We start from the raw sequence: 7,308 nt of genomic DNA, 5'->3' as shown, positions 1-7,308 counted from the left end.
CATACCGCAAGAATTCTGCAGTGGCTGGATCGGCCTTGAATTATAGTACTCAAAGCGATTCCGCGTCTTCTCCGATCATGTCTTTAATGGCCACCGCCCGTACTATCGAACGCTGCAAGTGTGTGAACGACTTCTTCATTGTCTCAAGTGACGAACGCGCTGACTCTGATCCTCCGCCGTGTAAAATGGTGCTGATGATCCGACGTCGTGTATCTTGATGAGACTCTCTTCAAAAGAGTCAGTTGACTGTTTGAGTTCCCCAATCGTTCCTGCAGTTTAAAGAGGCATACATATCAAGGTTCATTGTCTCTTGCTCATTTAAATCTACACCTTGAGTCAAATCCACATAATCATATCTCGCCTGCTCTATTATTGACTTCACACAAAATACTAAACGCACAACATTTAAGTTCATCTGTATTCATGTAAAAATATTCTATTTGTACTAAGGGAGTACTTTCAAATCAGACATGACAATTTTAGAGTTTGTAATAACTTACCTTTCATTAAACCACATAAGCAAAGCCTCAGAGCTCTCTCCAGAAGCTCACCAGTGAGGTATTGGTATAGCCCTCCAGTGTTGCGCCAATTTCCCGAAAATTTTGTTACTTCCACTTGTTCAAACGGGGGAAACTTATTTTGAGGAGGCGGAGATGAAGACGAAGACGGAGGGGAATCCGGGATCCGAGGGAACTGGAGGGAAATACAGGAGACTTGATTTTTTGACAGTTCAAACTGGTGCCAATCTTCGTGGTAGATGTTGCCTCAGTTTCTCTTCGCGAGCAGATTAACTTCGAACTTCTCGTTGGCATTCAGGCGAGCGAAATCAGCTCTGAAGAAGGGCATGGAGTCTTTGAAGTTTTTCAACCACTCATAATATAATTGAGCTCGAGAGTAATGCAGCTATCCCAACGCTGCTTTGACACTCGAGACATAGTCATCGAAGCCTTTGACAACTGCCAAGGATAGAGCTTCCTGTAAATAGTTGTTCGCCTCGACCAAACATTTAAATGCAACTTCAACTGACGGGTTCATTTCTTTCTGGAGATTCTCGTTGTTTGGAACTTCAGGTGTCTACAAATTTACCCCATATTGAGCGCACTTCCCCAGGTAAAAGTAACACTGAATCTTGTGTCTCCAGAATCTGCGAAGTATTTCCACCTCTTTTTCATGATGAAAATCTTCGGCTCTAAACCGTACTGGGTCTTTCTCTTGAAACGCCATTAAGTCGAGACATGTTTGGAAATGATCCCTGGCTTCATGTATCCTAAGCAATAGGAAAAGATCCATGCATTAAGTAACCACGTCGACTAATCAATGTGTAGGCCAATTTAACATCGATCTCATACAACAATTTAACTTCGAGAATCTGAATTCCTTACAACTTTGTAGACCTGGCTAAAAGTGGAGGCATAGCACCATATCTAGTTCTGCGTTACAAGCAACAGGTTCACTGTGTACATGCCTGTCCCTCTTTTCTTCAATTATCTTCTCCTCGAAGTGCTTTTTTAAGGACATCAGGAGTCGCCACCCTTGAACAAGATGTAACAAGTAACTTTCCTCCGTGCTCCCCAGTTCAAAGTTCGACCTTATATCTTTTAAAAAATCGATAGCAGTACTGTCGTAGCCATCATCCCACTCCTTGCCTTCTTCAACACCAAAGGGAGCATGATCGAGGATTCTAGCGAATCTTAGATGTTGATCGTTCAGCTTGCTGATGTCCAACTTCACATGCACGAGTAGCTCATTGTACAGCTTCCGATCAGTCCTAATCTCTTCCGGACACATTCTTGCTCAACTCGCACGTGCTGCTTTTCAATTATAAGGTTACGTTGTTACCATTGCACGTGTGTAAGCTACCAGCCATTGATACGCCAGAATGCCCTCTGTGCCTCTGAAACATGAGTAACCGATTTATAGTGTGTATCACACGAATCGGGAATACACACTCATAATAAGATATTTTAAATAGTGCTGCTTACACTATTCATATTCACACTTAAATAGTGTGTAGACCTGTAGTGTCTGCAAAATTCTCCCAATTCAGACGATTTGGCTAACAAGATTTCCATCAATAGCTTGCCTTGTAAGCCTGCCTCGTCCGCCGTGTCGGAGGACTTCCCTATCACGGGCTTCCACAAGAACGGAGACACCAGCAACCCCACCAGCATCGCGCTTGCACCAAGGTTTGCAGGCATCAACTACCCCGGGTTGAACTCCATTGGATTTGCGTTGGCCAAGTTCAACTACGCCAACGGTGGGCTTGTGCCCCCTCACACCCACCCCAGGGCCGCAGAGGTGATCTACGTGGTGAAGGGAGAGGTGCACGTTGGATTTGTTGACACCGTCGGGAAGCTCTTCGCAACGACCCTGAATAAGAGCGACTGTTTGTTTGTTTGTTTGTTTTTTTTGTTCTCCGTGGAATTGGTGCACTTCCAGCTGAATGTGGGCAGCGGTCACGCCGTGACGATCTTGGTGTTGAATGGATAGAACCCTGGTGTTCAGTTCACCACCGCCACATTTACAACACACCCGTCAATCAAGACCTCTGTCCTGGCCAAGTCATTCCATCTTAATGACAAGGTTGTGATGGAATTGCAGACCAAGTTCAAATCCAACCGGATTGCCAATCGGGTTGTTGGCAAGACGAGAAAGCAACACATTCTGAGCTTTGTAGTGGATTGGTAACATAGGCAGGGCGCTTCTCGGATTAGAGATATCCACTCTGAGATGGCTTCTTAGTATTGATTGGGGTCAAGAGTCCCCACACATGATATGAAGTTTTTCTTACGATCATTCAGTGATGAATCCTATAATTAGTGCGATATCCATTATTCATAGGATACAAGCTCCAAAACCTCACTTAGATAAAACTTACATTACATAAAGACACTACTCTTGGCATATGCACTTTCATCACAAATCCACATTGTATTACAATCCAATTTTATTAATTGGTGTTGTTTTTAGAAACACCATAAGTTTATATTTTTAGCATAGTCTAATGTCATGCACAAATTTGTCAACTTTGTTTGAATTGGCTACTTAATGATGTGTTGGAGCATTGGCTAAATTAATCACATATTTCATTGTTTATATGTTACAATTGGCAGATAAATAATAATAATAAAAATAAAAACTCACACATAAAAATTTCTAATTTTTTTAGGTTGATGATAAAATAAATAAATAAATAAAACATAATATTTTTTGGTAAATTTTAGGTTGCTCAGCATAAAAATGAGAAAACCAAAAATAAATAAATAAAATCTAGTACAATTTAGTAGTGAAAGAAAAATAATAATAATAAAGAATAAATAAATAGATTCTAGAATATTTCACATTGGTACATGAACTATGACAAGATCCAAGCTGTCGTAAAGATAGCTTATGTGTTTGTAGTAGATACAATACTATGGCTTAGTACATATTTTTTTTACTTGTAGTACTTAAATGAAAGTTAGAAAATAATTCTTTTACAACAAAGTGTAGAAATTCAACACAATCTTTGTATTTTTCATAAGTAGATCTTTTAATAGAAATTTGATGCTTTTTTTAAGTTTTTAAAAATATCTAAAAATAAAGACCTTTTTAAAGGCTTCTCAACAATGAAACACTCTCCAATTATTTAAGCAAGCCTTGAGTCGTAATTTATATTTTATAAGCTTTACATTCTTTTATTTATATCTTTTAGAATATTCCTTTCATCAAAATTGCTTCTATTCCTTATTATAATTTCATAACAAATTATTCAAGGGCTAAAAATATCTACTTTAATATATATCAAATTTCATAAATGATTTGTTGTTTGGCATCTTTACCTCTAGTACTATGTATCCATATGTTCAATTTTGCCAATCTCTTTTTGGAATGGCATTGATATTTACTTTGGAATGGCATTGATATTTACTTTGGAATGGCATTGATATTTACTTTGGAATGGCATTGATATTTACTTTGGAATGGCATTGATATTTATTTTGGAATGGCATTGATATTTACTTTGGAATGGCATTGATATTTACTTTGGAATGGCATTGATATTTACTTTGGAATGGCATTGATATTTACTTTGGAATGGCATTGATATTTACTTTGGAATGGCATTGATATTTACTTTGGAATGGCATTGATATTTACTTTGGAATGGCATTGATATTTACTTTGGAATGGCATTGATATTTACTTTGGAATGGCATTGATATTTACTTTGGAATGGCATTGATATTTACTTTGGAATGGCATTGATATTTACTTCACATGTATTAATTTTGTCTCCTCTAGAATTCATGTTTAAAGCATCGTTGGCCTTCATGTCAAAACAAGTCACCTTCATGTGATAATAAGTTAACTTCATGTTACAATAAGCCACTACAACAAAATTCTGAATGTGCATGGAAAATTCAGGTGGGCGTGGGAAGCCCAAACAAAAGTACGTGCTCAGCAGGATTCGAACCTGCGCGGGCAGAGCCCACATGATTTCTAGTCATGCCCGATAACCACTCCGGCATGAGCACGTGACGAACCATGCCATGATAGCTGCGACTTATTCTACAATATCCATTCCGCTCAAACTACCATTCAGTTCCAACCTCCCTCTCTATGCATCCATGCACAACCCTGCGTATCCGTCGTCGTCCGCTTCACTCCCTTCGACATGCCTCTCACTCCAACCTTCTCTCCTCTTCTCTTCTCATCACCCTCTTACCCCGAATCGACCGCACTCACCACACCACACCACCAAGCCAAACATAGCATTTGCCCTCTTCTCGCCCTGCCACTCCCCACACCTCTCCGATGCACCCCACTTCCATTTGTTATAGGTGGAGCGTCAAACCTCTCCAGTTTGCTGGCTGTCGCTGGTCGACGGTCCTGATAACCCTACCGTGAAATTTTACGTACATAAACTAAATCACCAAGGGAGTGATTGGTAGGAGTCTGGACATGACAATTCGTACGTTGCAGCTATTGTCTTGCCTAAAATGATTACAGCTATTAAAAATAAGCTCGTGCTCCACTATATGCTGAACAAACTGCACGATAGTATTAATGACCAACTGTGCTTGTGCTGGACGTTAGAAAATCAGCAGCTTCCAAGCAGAGTCGCATCATCCAAAGAGTAATTTGCTTACGATAACAATAGTATTCGCAACGATCAGCGGAACTGCAAAACATCCCAACCCACCCAAGGTATCGAAAAGTCGAACTCTGTACAGCACGGTCGTAAGATCGAAGGTCTCAAGCTCATCGTGTGAAAACATAGCAGCTTCCACATGAGCGCATCGATCTGACGTTAACTCCGATATATCCACCACAAACTCCAAACACAAAACGAATACCCCATTGCTCAGCAATATTCTCTAGACAGCCCTAAACCCCATCGCCAAACGGCAGAGGAAGAAAGGTTCTGTAATTATCACCTCGCAAATACTGCACAGCGTGCACAACTGACCCTTGAATGGTGACACCCTCCCACTTCCTATGTCGGTCATACCAAAGCCATCTGCCGAACCAAAACTCCATGAAATGTCAGAGTGCACACTACTCACATCTATATGAGAAGAGGAGAAAGAATAAAAACGATCCCGATGAAAAGACGAATGTAAACATTTTGCACAAGGTTAGTAACGGATAATGCAAAAAATAAAACAGAATAAAATAAAATAAAAAACTAAAGACAGAGTGACCAAGTGCAGGGGGTGGGGCATAGTGAGAGCAGGAATTACAAGGAGCCAGGAAGCGATCCTCGTTAAGAACAGAGACAGCATGTCATCAACAGCAAGGCTTCGACAATCTGATACATCGTGACAATACGACATCGTAGAAACACACCACCCAGTGGGGATTCTTCTGCTCATGTGAGCAGCCCCGAGCCAAGCTCTCCTCCGATCAGAAGTTTAGGGTCTCTTCCTATCGACCCGGAGCCAAAAACGTGTTAGAGGTGACTGCTAGGAAGAGAGGGAGGGGGGGTGCCGGCATAGCACTGAAAACCCCTTACTTCCATTTCATCAATACTTGTCATGGAACGAAAATCTGAATGTGCCTGAAAAATTTAGAAAAGCATGGAAAGCCCAAACAAAATGGCATGTGCAGCAGAATTAAAACCTGTGGGATGTCAAAGTGAGAGCGGATAATACAAAGTTTATAGTTGCAACTAGATATGGTGAAATAATATCTTTCATTCAAAGGAATTTGTTAAGGACATGAATTTGGAAGAATAGAAAGATCAAGACACTCTTTTGTCATTCAAATAGACTAGATAATTACTCAAAGATGGTAATATATTAAATTAGAATGGCTATTGCCAAAGATAAGAAGACTGAAATGTCTTGAAATAAGACTAAAGACTAGAATGGTGTTGATAAGAGTAGAGAAGACTTTACTCTTGCTCTCATATATACTATCTAATCAGGAGCTATATGGCAATGTTTTATAAGACCTTTAATACGTTTTTACTTTATAAGACACATAACTTAATTTCCAAGGAAAGTTTTTTATATGTATGCCACATAGTTAGCTTGTTTCACAAACTATCAACACATGTGACACATATTTAACTTTTTGAATAAGTTTCTAGTCTATTAATCAACTATAAACATGTGTAAAGTCAAAATCATGTCTATGAAGCCTCTATGAAGCTTTTCTTGAAGATATTATGAAATTAATTTATTTTTACATACTTCTATTTAATCATACAGATAATTATTGGAATAAATATGTATGTCTATGACATAACTCTCTTTCTAGAAATGATTTCTATGAAGAGCGGTCATTATCTTTCATGTAACTTACTTTTCTTTATCTTGGTTTTGATAGATGTCATCAATAAAAAGCTTCAACTTTCTATGCTACATTTACAAAATTCTTTGTTGGCTCCCATGTGCATTCATTAATATCATATTCATGCTAATGAATAAGATATTTAATCTATTTCATTGCCTCCTTCAATTTAAGACTTCTTCTATTTTAAATTCTTGGTTATTATTCATTTTTAAAAGAAGAGACATCATTTGTGTTCTTGAGATATTTATTGTCTTATATGGTTCAAGAAGAGATTTATACAATATAAGATGGATCTTCATAGACTTTGGTAGATATAATCAATAAGCAATAGAATTGACTTATTCACAAATAGGAAAAGGTTCAAGTCTATGATAATCCAACTTATCACAAAGATGAATAGTCTTGATATTGCTATGAAGTAATCATACCTTGTCACTCATATTGAATTGCAGTTGTTCTTTGCAATAGACATCCATATTGTTCTTTTATCATTCTTAAGCTTCTTTTAATTGTGCTTTTATTGTT

At 38.5% G+C, this 7,308-nt stretch overlaps 1 non-coding gene and 1 pseudogene across 1 annotated transcript; one reads left to right on the top strand and one right to left on the bottom strand.

Annotated features, from left to right (window-relative positions):
- The first annotated feature begins 1,879 nt into the window (after positions 1–1,879).
- LOC112287384 (putative germin-like protein 2-3) lies at positions 1,880–3,471 on the top strand (annotated as a pseudogene).
- A 964-nt stretch (positions 3,472–4,435) lies between these two features.
- Positions 4,436–4,517, bottom strand: TRNAS-AGA (transfer RNA serine (anticodon AGA)). Its single transcript has one exon. It is a non-coding gene; the product is annotated as a tRNA-Ser (tRNA).
- Positions 4,518–7,308: the final 2,791 nt, after the last annotated feature.

The sequence above is a fragment of the Physcomitrium patens genome, chromosome 10 (assembly GCF_059467195.1).
Source record: "Physcomitrium patens ecotype Gransden chromosome 10, ASM5946719v1, whole genome shotgun sequence".
Lineage (NCBI taxonomy): Eukaryota > Viridiplantae > Streptophyta > Bryopsida > Funariales > Funariaceae > Physcomitrium > Physcomitrium patens.
The sequence above is the reverse complement of the archived record's forward strand: the minus strand, read 5'-3'. Positions and strand labels throughout refer to the sequence as shown.